Here is a 20,226-nt window from a genome sequence, read left to right as displayed (position 1 = left end):
GCTAAATCCATTTCAATTTCAACGGAAATAATTCCTCAGGATGAGAGAATGTTTTAGTTCTCAGATCAGGTAGTCATTGGTTAGGCTATTGTCTATCTGCTAACTTCAAACTTATTGACTCCATTTGGGAAATAAAAATAAAAAACAAAAATTTAAAAAAGAGACCAGAATGAATTTCATGTGCTGCCAACTCTAAAAGATACCATTTGAATTTATGAATAATGAATAGAAGGGCTTTCACTTAGGCTCAATTTTCTTGGCTGCTGCCAAACTTTCCTAAGAAACAAATAACCATTAGCACGTGTACTGGTCACCTCTCAGGACACATTGAGAAATATGACAGGAACACCAGATGGTATCAGAAATTATTTTTGGTGTGAAATGAGTCTTATAATTTATTACTTCTTAAGTTTCTTACCCTTAAAAATGTCTCCAAGTACAAAAAAATGCTGAAAATCTTCCAACAGGAGAGCATGTACTGACTCAGATGAGCTAAAGTGACACATGGGCGAGAAAGCACCTTACCTAATTCCTCGCACTGCGACTCTACACAGGGTTATAAGGGAGGTGAGGTGGATTAGGAAGTGAGGGACCCCAGACTGTTTCTGCTGATGTTGTGTAACAGCTTTTAGATCTTAGGCAAGTCTTCTAAGCGTCAGACAAGCCTTCAAGTCTTCTCTCCTCTTTGGTGATGTTATGTAACCTACCTTTAGAATTGTTTAGAAAAATAAATAAATATAAAGGCACATTGTTAAACTGTAAGAGTAATCTTAAGTCCAACTCTCTTACATATTAGACTGCTTATATTAAAATTTGAAGGTACAAACATGTTTTCTGGAAATCAGGGGTGTCTGGGTCCATCAGGGTACTGCATTGATGAGAAAGTTGTCAAGAAAGAGAACATTTCGTAGTGGAATATAGGTTTCCTCATTTTATGCTATTTTATTTATTTTTTGTTCTCATTTTAAAATTGCACCAAATGAATAAGACAGGAGCCATTGTCTACCAGTTTGGGTTTTTTTTTCCTCAGATGTAAGGGAGAGTAGGATAAGGTGGACTGTGATCTGAAGAACCCTGGCTAGGTCCAATGGCAGTGGCCTCCTCAAATACCATCTGTCAGGAGTCAGGAGCCAGGTCCTTACCATGAATTTCTCCTTGGGTCAGGTTTTCGTGATTGTAAGAATTCAGGGAGCCTGACATGAGCCACAAAGGGAAACCTACTGGCATTGGCAGAATTTCTACATCAGTTTGCAGCCTATAAAAGCAGATTCAGGGGCCAGCCCTGTGGCCGAGTGGTTAAGTTCGGTGCTCCGCTGCAAGCGGCCCAGTGTTTCGTCGGTTTGAGTCCTGGGCGCGGACATGGCACTGCTCATCGAGTCATGCTGAGGCGGCATCCCATGTACCACAACTAGAAGGACCCACAACTAAGAATGTACAACTATGTACCGGGGGCCTTTGGGGAGAAAAAGGAAAAAAAAAAAAAAGAGCAGCTTCATAAATAGGTGTGTCTTTATATTTGAAAATTTAAGCAACATTTAAAAACGTGTTTTAAAATTGATTATGCTTAATTGTGCTTCTTTTATTTGTGAGAGGGACCATTTTGAAGAAGAAGAATGTTATGGATGAGTTGTTCTCTAGTGCCATTCTTTCTGGGAGAACAACCTACTTTATTGGCAATGTGTCATTATTTCTCACAAAAAATAATGTCTCCTGTGACTGCCTTTCTCCCAAATGTCTTCTAGAAGAAATGAGATCGGAATCATTTGTGAGAAACTGAGGAATTAAAAAAGAATTTCTAAGATCAGAATAAAAAGAACTTAGGTCTGATTTTTTGGCAGAAAAAAACCCCACCAGGGTCTCTTGAGGAACAGAATTTACTGTTCACTCTCCCCTGAGAGATGTGTATTTGCTGAACCAAGATGTGCCAAGGGTGCACTTCAAGGACTGTCTTGAAATGAGCCCAAGCTCCTTTCGAAAGTAAACCAAATTTGTTGGTTTCTGACTTATGCATATATTAGAGTCAGAGAATGATGAGGAAGCAGGATTCTTATTTGCTAAAATAAACGTTAAATCCAAGTAGTAAAAGATGTCAAATGAATTTATATGGGAGACAGAGTGAAAATGGGAATTGCAACCATTTTGGCATGAGCAATATTTTGTGTTTATTATCCCCATCCTTCTCAAAAGAATTTAATGAAATTATGTAATCCTCAAGATTGAAGTCAATAATTATTGAATCATACTTGGGAATGACCTGTGACCTAATCCAACCTTCCTCTTAAGATCATCCGTGAAAGGAGGTCATGCCACTTCAATGTGAACATACAGGATGAGTGCATATTCATCTTATTGCTAGCCAGCTGCTAGGTTAGAAACTTCTTACGTTGAGCCAAAATTTGTCTCAGTATAACTTCCATCCACTGGTCTTAACTTCCACCTCACCAATATACAGTTTTTTCTTGCAAAGTACAGCCTGTGAAGAATTTGGAGACAGCTTCCTTATCCTTTCTTTGCAAGTATTCTTTGGAGGAATATGAAAGGAAAGTACATGTTGTTTCCTCCAACGCTTTATACAGGTTTAGTGCATGTTTGCAGAAGCCTGAAAGTCTGTTTCATTCTGTAGGAGACGCTTCTACATTACTTTTTTGTCCTGACGAGAGTTGGCTGTTAGAACTGGACAAATGGAGCATTCTCAGTCAACAGAGGTATTGAGATGTCTCAGCCCTGGACAAAAAATAGAATTGCTCTTTTCTCCTAGTTCTTCACTTTCCTAGGGCAATATATATATGTATAATTTCAGCTTTCTCATATGTCCTTAGTGCTTACTATTTGAATGGCCATGAAGATTGCAACTCCAGAAACCAACTCCAGATTTTCTCTCATACCTGAAGTTCACTCAATATTTGACTTCACCTTCCCTTCTGAGTTGATAGCAATCGGAAGTGCCATTGGAGCAGCCAGTGATGCCATTGATCAGCTTGGACTGATCAATACACAAGTAGCTAGGGCCTGATTTTTCCTGTTAGCCTTCTAGTTTCTAAGAAAAAAATAAAACTGTTCACTTATATATATATTCTGCTGAGGGAGATTTGCTATGAGCTAACATCTGTGCCACTCTTCCTTTATTTTGTACGTGGGTCACCTCAACAACATGGCTGATGATGAGTGGCAGAGGTCCACACCTGGGAGCTGAGCCTAGCCACTGAATTGGGGCGCATTGAACTTAACCACTAGGCCATGAGGCTGGTCCATAAAACTGTTTTTAATAAAGACACTGGTTGGAGTAGCCAGAATCAGAAACTTAAGGGTGGTGTGGCATTCAATAGCAAACTACTAACCTTAGAGATTCTCTGCTTCACCTCATCTTTGGGGGTTGGATGTCTGTCCTCTGACAATGGTGCAGAGGGCCTAATGGTTTACATATTGTGCTGCTTTGTTTGATGTGCACAGTATTCCTATTGTAGTATTTCTGGTGGGATAAACCTCCTCCTATTTAAGTGATGAGTGATTGGGATAATTTTTCCACATTCGGATATTTTTTATAAAAAGAAAAAGTTAACCCATGATCTGGAAGGGGAAGAAAAGTCAAATTTAAATTCTAAATTCAGGATATAATCCCTTAATGTTGAAGTAGAAAATAGAAGAAGAAGTCCGTGCTTATTTTTTAAATCAACTTTATTGAGTTGTAAATTATATACAATTATATACAATGCACCCATCTTATGTGTACATTTGTATGAGTTTTGAAAAAATGTATACACCTATGTAACCACCGCCACAGTGAAGAAATAGAACATTTACATCATGTTAGAAAGTTCCTCTGTGTCCCTTGCCAGACAATTCTGATGCCCCCAATCCTTGGCTCAAGGCAAATACCAACTGGCGTTCTGTCAATTTTATATTAGGTTTGTCTTTTCTAGAGTTTTATGTAAACAGAATCACAAAGTAGGTGTTCTTTTATGTCTGGCTTCTCTCACTCAGCATAATGTTTTGAGAGTCATCCATGCTGTTGCATGCATAAATAGGTCATTCTTTTTATTCTGAGTATTATTCCACTGTATGGATATATGGCCCACTGTTTACCCATCATCTGTTGATGGGCATTGTTATAAAAGGCCTTGTGTAGATATAGGTTTTCATTTGTCTTGGGTAAACTCCTGGGAACGGACATCCTTGGTGTTATAGTAAATATTATGTTTACTTTTATAAGAAACTGTCAAATTGTTTTCCAGTGTGGTTGTAGCATTCTACATTACCACCAGCAGTGTATGAAAGTTCCAATTTCTCCACATCTTGGTCAACACTAGTATAGTTAGTCCTTTTAATTTTAGCATTCAAATGGAATGTAGAGGCATTTCATTGTGGTTCACATTCCTTTCATCAATAATGTTAATCCTATTTTTGGTATATATTGATATTTGCATACTGTTTGTGAATTATCAATGCAAATCTTTTGTCCGTGTTTTTAACTGAGTGTCTGTCTTATACTTAAGTCGTAAGTGCTTTTATGGATATATATCCTTTTTCATATATACATATGTTGCTATAGATGTGATTGTACATGTGAGGTATATATAGTTTTCAACCAGTTAGTAGACTATCTTTCCATTTTTAAAAAGCAGTCTTTTGGAGAACAGAATTTATTTTAATTTCCTGGGAAAGATTCACCCTGAGCTAATACCTGTTGCCAATCTTTCTCTCTCTTTTTTCTTTCCCCTCCCCAAAGCCCCAGTACGTAGTGGTATATACTAGTTGTAAGTCCTTCTAGTTCCTCTATGTGAGCCACTGTCATAGCATGGCTACTGACAGAGTGGTGTGGTTCCATGCCTCGGAACTGAACCTAGGCCGTTGGAGTCGGGTGCACTGAACTTTAACAACTAGGCCATCAGGGCTGGCTTAAGACAAAAATTTTAAACTTGCTTTTTATGTTTTACCTAAGATATCTTTGCCTACTCCAAAGTCATAAATACTATAGTATAAATACAAATATGCAAGTTTCACTTATAGAAATCCACCTTTAAGTAATATTACATTGCTCCACTTAGGATGTAAGAACTTTAAAACACCATACTTTAATTTCTCCCTTCCTATCCCTGTGCCTTTGTTTTCATACATTTTATTTCTACAAATGTTATAAATTTCACGATACATTTTCATTATTTTTAAATCAATGATCTTTTAAGAAATTAAAATTTTTCATTTATATTTACATACCCATTTACCATTTCTGGGACTTTTCATTTCTTTTACTAGACTCAAGTTTCCGTATGGTATCATTGTCTCTCTAACTGAAGAATTTCCATTGGTATTCTTTTGGAGTGTAGATTTTCTGTAGGCAAATTATCTCAGATTTTGTTTGTCTGAAACTCTTTATTTTGCCTGCATTTTTGAATGGCTTTTACACTGTAAATAGAATCCTGGTTCTTTTACTAAAGTGACCTTTGTTGATCTCTTCTGAATGCCCCCAGCTCAGTGAGGACTTTCCTTTCTGGTTGGTTAAAGTTTGACTACCTTCTCACCTTGTGCATCATTTGGAAATTGGTCAGCTTATAGCTCCCCAGTCATGCTTTCCTTGGCAGCATGCAGCATAGTCCTATGCAAGCACAGCTCAGGGTTCAGCAAAGACTCAAGGAGACTCCAATCAGATTTTTGGAGTTCTTTTCCATAGCACACTCATCTCTAGAACTCTTTCCTGCACCTCCCAGCTGCTTCATCTTTCCTGGACTCTAATTTGATCTCTGTCACCTCAACTCAGAAAGATCACGTTGGTCTGCTTGGAGTGCCGCTGTCTGCACTGCAGTCCAGAATATGCTTCGAGGCAGAAATCTGGGGTGACTGTAGAGTTCGCCTTGATGTTTTCACTTTGCGGCTCATAGAAGGATCTGTATTCAGAAGTATATTATGGCTCTATTAGGGTCTAGAATGACACTTCTGCCAAATACAACTAGAAAACTGGACAAAATATTTAAAACAATTGTTTACAGATATCGGAAAATAGGTAGCAGAGGACTGTGGTCCCAGAGAGAAGGGAAGTGATGCTCTTGACACTGCACCACAATATTTTTCCAGAACTCTTTATAGCTTATCGTTTTTTCTGTATACAGTCATCAAATCTGTAAGGAGTGGGAAAAAACTAGTTTCTTCCCTTAACTTCCTATCCTTCTCAAGTGCTTGTGTGCTTATTCGTTTTTTTGGCCTATATTTTATATTGGACATTTTCAGTAGACTAATGGTTAAAATTCAAGTTATGAAACCTTAAGATTGAAGATTCATACCATGTTTAAAGTATAATATGAAATAAGTAGAGTTGTGAGAAGTCATTGATGTCAAAATGAAGGATTCTCTGGGCTAGTTATTAGATTTCACATTCTTCTTGGAGTGCCTTGGTGAATTCATCCGTTCTTTTTCTTCTGTCTTTGAATCTGTCATAACATATAACCAAGCATTTTTTTTTTAATGCTGAAGTACAGCAGTTTTAAAAATGTCATTCCACTGAAAATCTAAAATAAAATAATTGTTTACTGGAATGTTAGCAAGTAAATACTGTTTTCTGAGGGTGCCATTTCCTTGTTTGCTCTGGGCTCCTGGCATTTAGCTTTTCTTGACTCCACATGCCGGGAAAACATTAGGAATGGGAAGAACATACATCACAAACTTCTGAAGAACTGAAGAAAATCAGGCCTCTGTGAGCATACTAGAGCTTCTTGGTCACTCGTACTTCACCATAAATTTGGGAAAGAATCTTGATGTCATAGGACCATTTGAGTTTTTTTACTTCCCTTTATCAGTGTGTGGTTAACATAATCAAGAAACCCATCAATTCTCAACTCTAAGGATTTCTGGAGATTGTCTTAACCCCAAGAAAAATGTTCACATGGGATGGGTAACTGGGTAGCAAGGTGGAAGGCCATATGGTCTAACATGATAACTTGTAGTTTCCCTAAATATTCAAGGCTCTTTCAAATGCATTATTTACAGTCCTATCCTCTCTCCAAACCAAATGTTACACACAGCATTTTCTCTTCCTGAAATGTCCTCCCCTGCTCTGTCCACCAGGAAAACTTTAGTCATTATTTAAATCTCAATTTAAATGCATCTCTGTGAAATTTTCTCTTCCTTTTTCAAGCAAATATATTTGCGACTTTTCCTATGCATCCTATGAATTCGATACAACAGTAATCTTGTTGCATGTGGTTATTTAATTCCATGCTGATCTCCACACTAGATTTTGATTTCCTGAAGTCCAGGGCCATGTGATATCTCTTTAATCCTGAGATCCTGTTAAAATTCAGATTATAATGCTTAGGCATCCATGTATTCTTTCTATATATGTAGGGTTGTTCTTAAAAGTGACTGCCACTTCTTTCCGTTCCCTTGCTACTTTGAGGCCTTAAATGGTTACCAGGGTGTTTTTCCTTCAAGTTATGGTATTTTGGACAGTAGAGCTGTTCCTCTATTCTTCATTAAGAATAAAGAGTAATTAGTCTCAAATTACTTTGTGTTTGCATTAGATTACTAATTTACACTTGAAATATAATCAGTTGAATTATTGAGACTAAATGCATAGCATTTATTCATGTTGTCACAGTAAGTCTTCCTACGTTAAAGAAATCATAGAGAACGTGATACTTTGTTCATTTTAGATTTCCTCTGGTTCACTTTGCAGTGTCCTAAATGTTGGAAAGGTCATTGAGAGTATGCAACCACCTGTTGACTCATCAACTGAATCCAGGCAATAGAAGCTTCCTCCCCCGTCCTTGGAATGTATGTTCTGCCCACTGTTCCCACCCTAGGAGCTGATTTCAAGGACACAACTTTGAGGATCAATGTAATATTGACGCCATCTGGACCGAATGCATGACTGACCTCAGTTCAGGCCTCTATATAACTTTTAAGATTCTGACAGGCGGGTGAGGAGATCACTCATCTTGTTGCTACCCAAGACAAGCCTCCAATGTAAGATCCTTGCTTGTTAAAGCTTCCACCTACCAATCTTGAGTAGTCTGTCTCTTTCTTCCATCTCTCTTGCCCTCTTGTACAGGGGCCAGTTTCAGATTTCACCCAGGGAGCTCTCGAGGGTGTGAATCAAGACAGAAATAAAAATGATGGCCTGAAGTCCCCGCATTCGCACCAACTCTTTCATTTTATGTGGCCCCTTCAGGGTATATTTTCAATTCACAAGATGCTTTGCTGCAGGCAATGTGCTTGGCACCTGTAACATAGGGAATAACAATTCGAGGTCTCTTCTCTTTAGAAGTCACAATGAGGTTGTGTAAAATAACATATAACAGCTTATAGAATACACTCACACACATGAGCAGACGTATACCCACACACATAGATACACAGTGGGAAGTCAGATGAGAGGGAAATACATTCTATCTACATTTGACACCTATTGACATTGATTCCCTTCTCCTTGATAAGAATCCTGTGAGGCAGATGTATCAATTAAGTTCATGTTCAATAGTGAATGACAGTTATCCCCAAACTAGAGGCTTAAGCACGAAATGTATTTATTTCTTTTCTAAGTAAAAGAAGCCAGAGAGTAAGTAGTCCAAGGCTAGTATAGTAATTTTATGGTCACAAAGGAGGCAAGGTCCTTCCAGATTTCCTCCATGGAATTGCTAGATTATGACCCTCACATTGGCAAGGTTCACAATGAATGTTTGAGCTTGAAGGAGAGGGATGGATATCCTCTTTTTAAGAAGACTTGTGGAAGTCTCCTGCAATATTTCCATGTTGGTTGGAAGTCAGCAGTCTGCAACAAGGTACGCGTTGTCATTGGACCTTGCGGGGGAAGAGCTGCAGGCTCAGGGAGTAATGTGCGGGTGCCTGGAGCGAGCTCTGCATTCTTGGTCAGTTCAATCATTCCCTAAAGGGAGACTTGGAGCACATCACTCACTTCTGTGCATGAGTCTTCTCACTGAAAAAACTGGTATCATCTCCTGTATGAGAGATACTTTGTAATGATTCAATGGCAGAGCACATGTGAAAACAATGGCAAACTTTGAAGTGCCATACTAATTAGTTCTCAGTGGATCTGAAATTTTGGTTTTGTGATTACCATTAGATAAGTCAAAGAACAAAATATAAGGTAGAGCTTAATGATTTCAAAGGCAAGCAGATAGAAGATTTTTCAAGAATTACAGCCCTACAGCTACTTCCCGTAACAAATGTATGGATTTGTTTCCCCTTTGACTTTAGAGCTCCTGTCTGTTGTTGTTGTCCCAGAAAGATCGAGGTGTGCATTTTTCCGGGGATGCTTCTCAGAGTAAGAAAGCTGAATCCAGCTTCATTCTAGTTTGTGTTCAGAATGACGAGACAGAGAGAACTTGTGAACGCCGAGACCACAAACAACTCCAGAGGAATGTCACGTCTTCCTAACCTGGCCACTTGGTAGAAGCAGAACTGGAGCCAGGGAAATTGGGGTGGGTGCAGAAGAGTTCTTGGGCGGCTATGGTCCCGTCCTGTGCCCCAACCTCAGATTGGAGAGCTTTTATTAGAGCTCAGCCAGGGAATGAGGACTTTAGAGAATGCACCTAGCTATTTGGGGACTTAGTTTCCTTTCATAAGATATGCTCATTTGTCTTTGATTTGTAAGTTGTTTCTCAAACTTATTTCCTATTTTTTGTCGGTTTAATTAACTTTTCTGTTAAGCAAGTTTGAAGTAAGGTCAGTTCAATGATTCCATTCTATAAGGGAGAAATTGAGGCACAGAAAGAAATAACAAGTGACTCCTAAGAGCGTGAGGTGTGTGCAGTTCTGCTGCTCACCAGTTCTGGCTTCTTGAACAAGAACTAGAGCTTTGGTTTCCTCATCTGTAAATTGGGACTAACAGTACCTACCTCTCCAAGCTATTGTGAGAGTTAAACAAAAGCATCCAGTGCATTGTCTAGCACACAGAAGTCGTTCACTACTCAATAAATGATGCTTGTTATTATTCAGTCCAGGTCAGAGCTGTATTAAGACACCTAGGACTCCTGATTGAAGTCTAATGCTCTTTCTACTTCATGGCAATATCTTTCCTGACCCCTCACTGTGGCCACAGTCAAAACGTGGGCTGTCATCTACTCCTCTCTTTATCTGGCTGGGAGGTAGGGAGAGAGACACTGGAGACTACCTAGATCATGGGTTATGATATAGTGAGAGCTCTTAGGATGGTAAAACAAAAAAGGACCTAAGACCTGAACTTGCCCCCTCAATTTACAGATGGAGAAACTGAGGCCCAGGGAGAGGAGGGACTTTCTAGAAATCAACAGCTTTGTTTTTATGTTAGTGATTTTATTTTAATCTTTCTGGATTGCAGCGAAGCCCAAGCACTTATGGATTTGTCTGTTCTGCCTTGTCTGGCCTTCTAATATAAGGGCAGCATTTAGCACAGAGGGAAAGTAAAGCCCAGTTATGGCTGTCTGCAGCAACTGGCACAGTTAGAATTTTAATATACACTTAATAGTGGTTTTATAACTCTCGGTTTGCAGCAGGCTGACTTCTCCTGCATGTCACTAATGAAATATATTATTCTGGTTCACCGTGGATAGAATGGGTCAATGAATGTTGTAGTACTTTGAAGGGGATAAAGCACTGTTCAAATGCTTCATATGAAAAGTCATTGGGCTTATTAATATTGCTATCTTAACTCTTAAAATTCTCAGCATTGCACAACTTTGTGACCAGAATTATTCTTTGAAATATCATTTTTGTCCACCAGTCAGAAAACTAGTTTTTATGAGGAAAGGGTGAGAAGAGGTCTGATCTTACAGGAGAGGTTCTGTTGGAAGAATTATAGTATTGTAATACTGAATAGGACTTTAAAGATTTTTAATGTCCTTCCCTGAATTTTCAGATAAGGAAAATAAAGCCTAGAGAAAGGAAATCACTTGCTCTAGGTCCCATAACCAGATGGTGACAGAACAGGGACCAGGTCCCTTGATTTGGCAGACAATATACAGAATTTACATATAGTTTGTTTGTGTTCTTTAGAATCTATGTGAAGAAGTAGAGAGATCAGGTAATATATTATGAACAATTTAAATTCAATGTAAAGATAATGAGCAGAAAATTAAAATAAAAGAAAGAAAAAAAATGCTGCCTGGTGATTACTTTTCAAGCAAAATATAAGCTAGATTGTCAGATACTTGAAAGCAGGCCTTTTAAACCTCGTAACATTGACCTGAGCACACACAACATTTGTAAGTGATCAATTCAGGAACTAGAAAAGTTCTGAGATGAGCTTAATTATTTCATTTCTTGAGTAATAATTGTCTTTTTGATTATTTAGGTGTCAGCTTAAAAAGAAAATATGTCATATATTTTGTCCTCAGCACAAGTTTATTCAGGAATAGCCAAAAGAATTGCACTTTGGGATGTGTGTGCTATTGCAAACCACAGGCAAATCCAGAAAACAAAAGAGGGGAGCTGCTTTTATATAGAGAAACAGGGGAAGTAGGGAGGGGCTGTTATAAATGACATCCCATTGGAGAGAAGTAACAGCTCAGGGCAACAATGGCTTCTCATTGGCTGAGCTGCACCATTTCTCACTGGCTGGGCTGTTGCTGAATGGGAAGAGAAATCTTCCTTCAGTAGTAGTTTTACTTCCTGTTGAAGACACAAGCGTATGTCTCTTCCTGTTTGGTATACTTGACAATGTGTGATAGGGCATGAGAGCTCCTCCTATAGGGCTTTCCGACTGCAATTTAGTTAAGGTTTCTTTTATTAATTTCCATACAGGGAAGCCCAGACAGAGAGGGCAGTGCCTGCCTGCTATCTGTATTAGGGCTTCAGGTCACAGGGTTGGGGTTGGTGATCAGTTTCTGCTCCTCCAAGCTGGGAGGTGAAATCTTCAGGCATGCAGCTCATTTCACTGAGTTTTAGTTCCTGTAAAGGGTGAAGTTGGCTTTGCTGGGGCCTGGCTGTGTTTTACGTATTGGGCATTTCTCACCTCTGAACCGACTGCCTGGCCAGGGGCAATGATTCAGCCGAAGCTAAATATTTCTGGTCCATGCTAGGGCCCAAGCACAGCAGCTTGTTCACTTTGGAGCTGCGATAGCAGATCTCAGCCCTCCAGAGGTCCTGTGGTTTGCTGGATGGACCTGTGGAAGGGGGCCACTTCCATGCAAAGACCTTAAAGGAGACCTTGAACCAAGAGGAAAGATTCTGGTGATGCCAGTGCAGAGGCAGGCTCCACTGTAGGCATCTCCCTTTGTACCTCACACATGTGGGCTTGGTATCGTCTGTGCCCCAGGTTGCTGCAGAGTCAGAAGACAGCCTCTTCCAAGACAGTCCTTGCCAAAGAAGCATATTGTCTTTATTGATTCTGTTGATTAGCCCTACTGGTTCAAAAATAGTTTTTCAGAAATAGCAGCAACACATATAATAATAGAAAGAACCATTAATTAAGTGACTGTGATTTTCAGATACTTTACAAACATTATCTTACCTAAACTTTACACAATCTTTGGAGGAAGGTATTATTCAACCTCTTTTCACAGATGTGGACATTGAAACTCAGAACAGGGAACCAAGTTGCTCAGAGTCACATAAGCTACATAAGCTCCTAAGGCACAGATTATGTACTTCAAACGGTTCCTCTCTGACCCTGAAGTCAGTGTTCTTACTACAGTATTACATATTTGCACATTTCTTTACAGTTTACAGACCAGATTCACTTCCACCAACTCATTGGACTTTTCAAGCAACCGCATGACCTAGTTTTCCTTTTGATCTTTATTTTACACTTTAGGAAAGTGCCCAACTTTATATTTCTAGGAAGTGGGAGAGCTGAGATTTAATTCTAGGCCTCAGTGACATCAGAAACAAATGGATGGATTTTGGAGTAGCTCAATGTTGTAATGACCTGGGATTCCGGGAATACTTGCATGGTGCCTGGATCACAGCCATCTCTCCTTGTGAGTTCCTGAGGGAGACACACTCACAAGAAGTTATGGAAAACAGAAATGAAGAGCACATTATTACTAGCTGAGAATTGGCATAAAAACCCAATGTGAGAATTCTGACAAACCCATCTGAACTATGTGGAATACTCTTTATTAAAGTACTGGGACCTCAGCCTACAGCAGACCCCAAGGGCAGTTCCTCTGTTTCATAGCTGTGCTCAGTGTGCATCTTGGGTTTTACCCCAATGTGGTCCTTTGAATGGAAGGACCAGCAAAAGGGAATAAAAAATTTGCAACCAGGCTCTGAGTTTTCATTCACACTGACCTGCAATAATTAGTGTAGCTTCTACCAGGGTGGGAAAAGGAACAGAGGCAGAAAGAGAGGATACAAATTTTCTTTACCTTCATTCATATCTGGTATCGACTGAAATAAATAGTTTAGGTGATATTAGTGAGAGAGTTTATTCAATAATCAGCATAAGGAGTTCGAACCCCAGGAAAACAGTTCAACAGAGCGCTCTGATGGAATTGCTCTGAGGGGTGTGAGTTTAAGTGCAGCTTGTATCTCATTTACAAAACAGTGTATGTGCAGGGAAGAGGAAAATAAAAAAACCCTTATAACTAGATCTCATATATGTTAAAAAGAAAAGGGGATAGAATACTTCTGGGCTTTTTTGTAGATCATACATTGAAGGTGAAATAAACAAGAATTCCTTGGTTATATATCAAGCAAGTTCACAGACGCTGACATTATCTATGTGTGGAGGGAGGCAAGGACCAGGGTCATTAGTTATTCCCTCAATCTCTAAGAAACGCAGCAGAGAAATGTGAGAGCGAGGTGCCCTGTATCTCTTCCTGTTGTGGATCTGTCCAGCTGGTGTCTTCAGTCTTGAGAGGGGGGGTTGCAAGGCCATTTTGAGACAGGCTGAAGACAGCCTGCGTGACTGCTTCTCAGCACAGCATGGATTTTATGGTACCAACTTAAAGTCTCTGCAGTTTTCTCATTAGATTCTCCTGTTAGACCAGGGAAAGGGGTCTCAAAAATCTGTCCTCATTGCCTTTGAAGGACAAACGGCCATGTTGCCTCTTTCTATTTCAAATGTCCAGAACTGTTGGATCCGGTCCCTTGCCTGCCTTTCCTCTCCAAATTAGTCCTATCTCAAATTTGTCAGATTACCATGACTCCTCACTTGTCTCCTACTTAGTTTTGGATTTTTTGTCAAACCTTTCCTAATGCCGCAAATCTCAATCCCCTCCACCCCCACCCCGCCAGGTTTGGCTGTTGATTCTTTTTTTTCTTTGAGGGCCAAAGTTCTCTGTCTATTGTTGAAAAGTGGCACAAAGATCCATGCATCCAATCATTTAATTCAAAAATGAAAATGTAAAATCGAGTACCCTTTAGGTATCTGATTTTGCTAATATAAGAGTGGCGCAATATATTGGTAGAATAAAATAAAGAATATTTACTGAGGAAATAGCTGGATGTGAAATTAATCTCAATATCAAGATCACTATTGAAGCCGTGATGGTGAGTAATTATATAATTTATGTAAGTGACCACCAGGCTTCCACTCAGACCAGACTGTATCATCAGCCATATGTCCATGTTTATGCCAAATGCAAACAAAATTATTGGTGGTCAGGTTCCGTTGTAATTCAGCTCTGCTAATTAGACATGTGTAAGATGAATATTTAAACAGGACGTTAAGCAGGCACTTGATGGGCAGTCGGTATTGACAAGGAAGCAGATGAATTCCAGCATGCGAGTCAACTTGTCTGAATTTTCAGCTTGGACTTGCCACTAACTAACATTTTATGAGCCAGGCTAATTCCCCTTTCTGGATCTCAGCTTTCCCATAGTAAGATGAGAGAAGGGCAGCTCTTAAATGCTGTAGATCTAAGATTTTGTGGTGTTAGAGTTACTTGCTAAAGGAAGTATAGCAAATTGCCTGAAAAGCCCTGTGTTCCTGATTTCTGAAAGTCCAATTTCAGCTCCCTTCAAGCTTTAGCTTAAATAGCACCTCCTCTATGAAGCCTGTCCTGATTCCCTGATAAAGTAACTCCTCCTGTCTTTCAACCCCAAATGCATTTCAATGAGTGCAGCTTATGCAATTTAACACGTTGTACTGTGTATTACCATCGTTTGTGACGATATCTTAGCTGTCTGTTAAACTGTAGAAATCCTTAATAGCAGGGTAGACATTTAATCCATTTCTGTATCTCTCATAGTTCCTAGCACAATAGCTGGCACAGAGTGGTATTTAAGTGTTCGTTATGTGATGATTAAGCAAATCAGTGACTATCTGACTGACTGAATAAGTGAGTGAATGTGTGCATAAATGAAGAAATGAATGAATGTATGTGGGAGATGAGAATGGACTGATTGATATAATATCTTAAACTCAATATTCTTCGATATAATAGCTTTTGCTCTGTGTGAGGCGTTGTGCTATATGTTTTATACACACGATCTCACTGAGCCTCACAGCAGTCACAGATGGTAGATATCATCATTTTGATTTTAAAGATGAAGAAACTGAGATTTAGAAAAACTAAGCAATTTACCCAAATATTTGGAACCCCAGTGTGTCTGACTACAGAGACCATGCAGTCCAAGGGACAAGACAGAGAGCGAAGAAAGATGTTTACCAGGATTTAGTTACACATCAATATTGGAGATCAAATAGCTGAATCATCTCTTTAGTATTTGTTGTTTGTGTCTGCTTTCCTTTTGGAGTCTTATAAAATGTGACAATTTCATTCTCAATGTTCTAGCAATTTGTGGCTATTTCTTCTCAAATGAGACCACAGAAGAATTGTGGGCTTACTGGCTAAGAATCCAGTATATTGCCCCAGTCTCGAGTTTGGTGTTCCCCTTGGTTGCAATTTAGATGGAACAATCTATGCGGCTATGTAAGTTTCATCACCATTATATTTGAAAGTTTCAGAAATACTCTATTTTAGTGAGATATTGGCCTAAGAGACCTACATCAGCTCAACTTGAAAAGGTTTCCCTCAGACTTCTTGGATTGTGGGGCTATGTAACATTCTAGATGGTTAAGGTTGTTTTAGATGCTGAGTGACAACATGAATTCAGGATTTAAAATAGTAAGCCAGGAATGTTGAGTCATATTGGCTTCAATCATACTTTGTAGTTAGGATAAATGCACAGGGGGCAATAATGGTGTGCAATGTCATTTATTCTTACTCTTAATTTTTTAAAAATAGACATTTTTTAAGAGTAGTTTTATATTCACAGCAAAATGGAGTGGAAAATACAAAGAATTCCCATATGCACCCTGCCCCCACACAACTATTGTTTCCTCCATTATCAACATCCCCCTCTAGAGTGGTAAATTTGTTACAATTATGAACCTGCATTGACCATCATTATCACCCAAAGTTCGTATTTTACAATAAGCTTCACTCTTGGTGTCGTACATTCTACAGACTTTGACAAATGTATAATATGTATCCACCATTATGGTGTTATACAGAATAGTTTTGCAGCCCCCAAAATCTTCTGTGCTCTGTCCATTCTTCCCTCTGTTCACCCTAACCCATGGCAACCACTGATCTTTTTACTATCTCCGTAGTTTTGTGTTTTCCAGAATGTCAAATAGTTGGAATCACACAGTTTATAGTCTTTTAATACTGGCTTCTTTCACTTAGTAATATGCATTTAAGATTCCTCTATGTCTTTTCATGGCTTGATAGCTCTTGTGTGTGTGTGTGTCTGTGTGTGTGTGTGTGCACCAAACAATATTTCATTGTATGGATGTACCCCAGTTTATTTATCCATCCACCTATTGAAGGAGATCTTGGTTGCTTCCAAGTTTTAGAAATTATGAACGAAGCTGCTACAAAAATCTGTGTGCAGGTTTTGTGTAGACATGTGTTTTCAATTCATTTGGGTAAACAACAAGGAGTGCAATTACTGGATATTACGCTAAGAGTATGTTTAGTTTTGCAAGTGTTGCTCTGCAACCCTGGGAGCTTCCCGGGTGAAATCTGAAACTCGATGCCCTACACAGAGGGCAAGGTGAGACAGAAGGAAGAGGCAAACCACTCCAGACTGATAGGTGGCAGGTTTAACAAGCAAGGGAACTTACATACAAATCTTGTCTTGAGTGGCTGCAAGATGAGTAGATCTCTACATGCACCTGCCAGAATCTCAAGTTTATATAAAGACCTTAACTGGGTTCAATCGTGTATACCATCCAGATGGTCTCAACAACACATCACTCTCTCAAGTTTACGTCCTTGGAAATGGCTCCCACTGTGGGAACCGTGGGCAGAACATACACTCCAAGGACGGGGGGGTTGAGTAACCTTTGATTTCGTGGATCCAGCTTTTGGGTCAGCTGGTAGTCACATCCTCTTGATGACCTTTTCCAACAGTAGGAAACTGCCAAATTGATTTTCGAAGTGTCGAACTATTTAGCATTCCCACCAGCAATGAATGACAGTTTCTGTTGCTCCGCTCTTTTGCCAACAATTGATGTGTGTCAGTGTTCAGGATTTTGACCATTCTAAAAGATGTGTATTTTTATCCTATTGTTTTAATTGCATTTCCCTGAAGACATACGATGTGGAGTATTTTTCATATACTTACTTGTCATTTGTATATCTTCTTTGGTGAGATGTCTGCTCAGGTCCCTGTCTATTTTTTCATCAGGATACTAATTTTTTTATTGTTAAGTTCTAAGAGTTTTTTGTATCTTTTGGGTAACAGTTCTTTGCAAGATATGTCTTTCACAATTATTTTCTTCTGGCTTTCTGTGGCTTACCTTCTCATTGTCTTGACAGTATATTTTTGCAGAGTCAAAGTTTTTTTATTTTAGTGGAATCCAGCTTATCAATTATTTCTTTAATGGATCGTGCCTTCTGTGTTGTATCCAAAAAATCATTGCCATGCCCAAGGTCATCTAAATTTTCTCCAAGGTTATCCTCTAGGAGTTTTATAGTTTTATCTTTTACATTTAGGTCTATGATCCATTTTGAGTTAATTTTTATGAAGGGTGTAAAGTCTGTGTCTAGATTCATTTTTTTGCATGTGGCTATCCAGTTGTTCTAATGCCATTTGTTAAAGAGACTGTCTTTGCTCCATTGTATTGCCTGTGTCAGAGATCAGTTGACTATATTTATGTGGATCTATTTTTGGCCTCTATTTTGTTCCATTGATCTACTTGTCTATTCTTTCACCAATACCACACTGTTTTGATTACTGTAGCTTTACAGTAAGTCTTGAAGTTGACTAATATCAGTCCTCTAATCTTGTTCAAGTTGGGAAGAACTGACATTTTGACAATACTGAATTTTCCTATTCATGAACATGGAATATCTCTCTGTTTATTGAACTCTTCTTTGATTTCTTTCAACAGAGTTTCACAGTTTTCCTCATATCGATCTCACACACGTTTTGTTAGATTTATACCTACATATTTAATTTGGGGAGAATGCACAAGTGAGTGGTGTTATGTTTTTAACTTTAAATTCTAATTGTTCATTTCTGGCATATGGGAAAGGGATTGACTTTCGTACATTGACCTGGTATCCTGCAACTTTGCTATAATCAGTTATTAGTACCAGGAGTTTTTATGTTGATTCTTTGGGATTTTCTACAAAGACCATCATATCGTCTGCAAACAATGAGAGTTTTACGTCTTCTTTCCCAATCTGTATACCTTTCATTTCCTTTTCTTGTCTTATTGCCTTAGTTAGGAATACCAGTACAATGCTGAAAAAAGTGGTGAGAGGGGACACCTTTGATATGTTCCTGATCTTAGCAGAAAAGCTTCTAGTTTCTTACTATTAAGTATATGTTAGCTGTAGGTTTTTGTAGATGTTCTTTATCAAATTAAGGAAATTCCTCTCTCTCCCTAGTTTTCTGAACATTTTTATCATGAATAACTGTTGGATTTTGTCAAATGCCTTTTCTACATCTATTGATACGATTATGTGGTTTTTCTTCTTATCCTGTTAATGTGGTTGATTATATTAATTGATTTTCAAGTGTTGAATCAGTTATGCATACTTGGGATAAATCCCACTTGGTGTATAATTCCTTTTATATATTGTTGGATTTGATTTGCTAATATTTTGTTAAGGATTTTTGCCTATCATCATTTACTTTTAATTCACAATTATCCTGTAATTTAGATTAAGTTAAAACATATTATGTTGTTGAATCCAATGAAAATATTACAAAAATAGAATTCTTACATAGAGAATACAGAATGATTGAAAAGATAATTAATATTTATTGATTATCCCAAATAATTATATTACTTAATTTAACTGTCATATGTAATATGGAAATGTGTTGCTATTTCCATTCTTCAGATGAGAATATAATTTTGCCTTTATTTAGTCCTCAATGCACTTTATTTGTATACAGCATAAGTTATGGAAAGTGATTAAACTCAGCTCCAATATCCCTCCAGTAAGTAGCAGAGCCAAGACTTGACCCCGGATCTACCTGTTTCCAAAGTCCATGTTCTTTCCACTATAGCAAATAGAGGGCAGCTTACTTTAGGTTGATGAATTTCATTATCCTTGGAAGTAATGCTGAAGTGTGTAAAAGTCATCAGAATTTATAATTCTTCAAACAATAGATGTAAGGATCTGCTTATACTTAGTTCTTCTAGGGACTTCAGGCAATCTGGATAGTCTCAGGGCTTCCCAGAAGGAGAATGAATAAGAACAAAATGTCTTCTAACTCAGCTGACTCCCCATCTAGAGGCAAGGACTTAGAATCTGACAGTCACTGGTTCAGAGGTCCAGTCATAAATACCACCTCTCATGTGGCCTCAAGGATACTTCTTTTCTTCCAACTGGACTCCGGAGGAGGGTGTCTTATTGTCTCAATGATGAACTCTGGACACTCAACTAGTCTTCATCATGTCTGTAGGTGGCCAAGGTCCCTGTCTGTAAGGCTGGTTATCTGCCTCAAGTTCCTTTCTTCGTTATAAACAGATACTAGCCCAGCCACAGTGGGGTTATGTTGTCTAGCCAAGTTCTTGTCAGTCCTCTCTCTCTGGCTTGGGTCTCCTTCTATCTCCCTTGGCTACTACTCAGAGCCATGTTGTGTATGGATAGATTTCCCAGAATAATGGGCAACAGCGATCCAACTCTGGAGCATCTGCCCCAAGTCCAGATTTCTTGCTGCTATTTACCTGAGCTAGGGAAGAAAGGAGATTGTGACCACCTCTCTTCCCACAATCCCACTGCCATCTGAACCTCCCAGCTGCTCTCTCCAGAACCAGCATTTGTAATAAGTTCCTCCTTAGTTCTGATGCTCTCCATATTCCTGTTGCCCCATCTTGTA

The sequence above is a fragment of the Equus caballus genome, chromosome 15 (genome assembly GCF_041296265.1).
Source record: "Equus caballus isolate H_3958 breed thoroughbred chromosome 15, TB-T2T, whole genome shotgun sequence".
Lineage (NCBI taxonomy): Eukaryota > Metazoa > Chordata > Mammalia > Perissodactyla > Equidae > Equus > Equus caballus.
The sequence above is the reverse complement of the archived record's forward strand: the minus strand, read 5'-3'. Positions refer to the sequence as shown.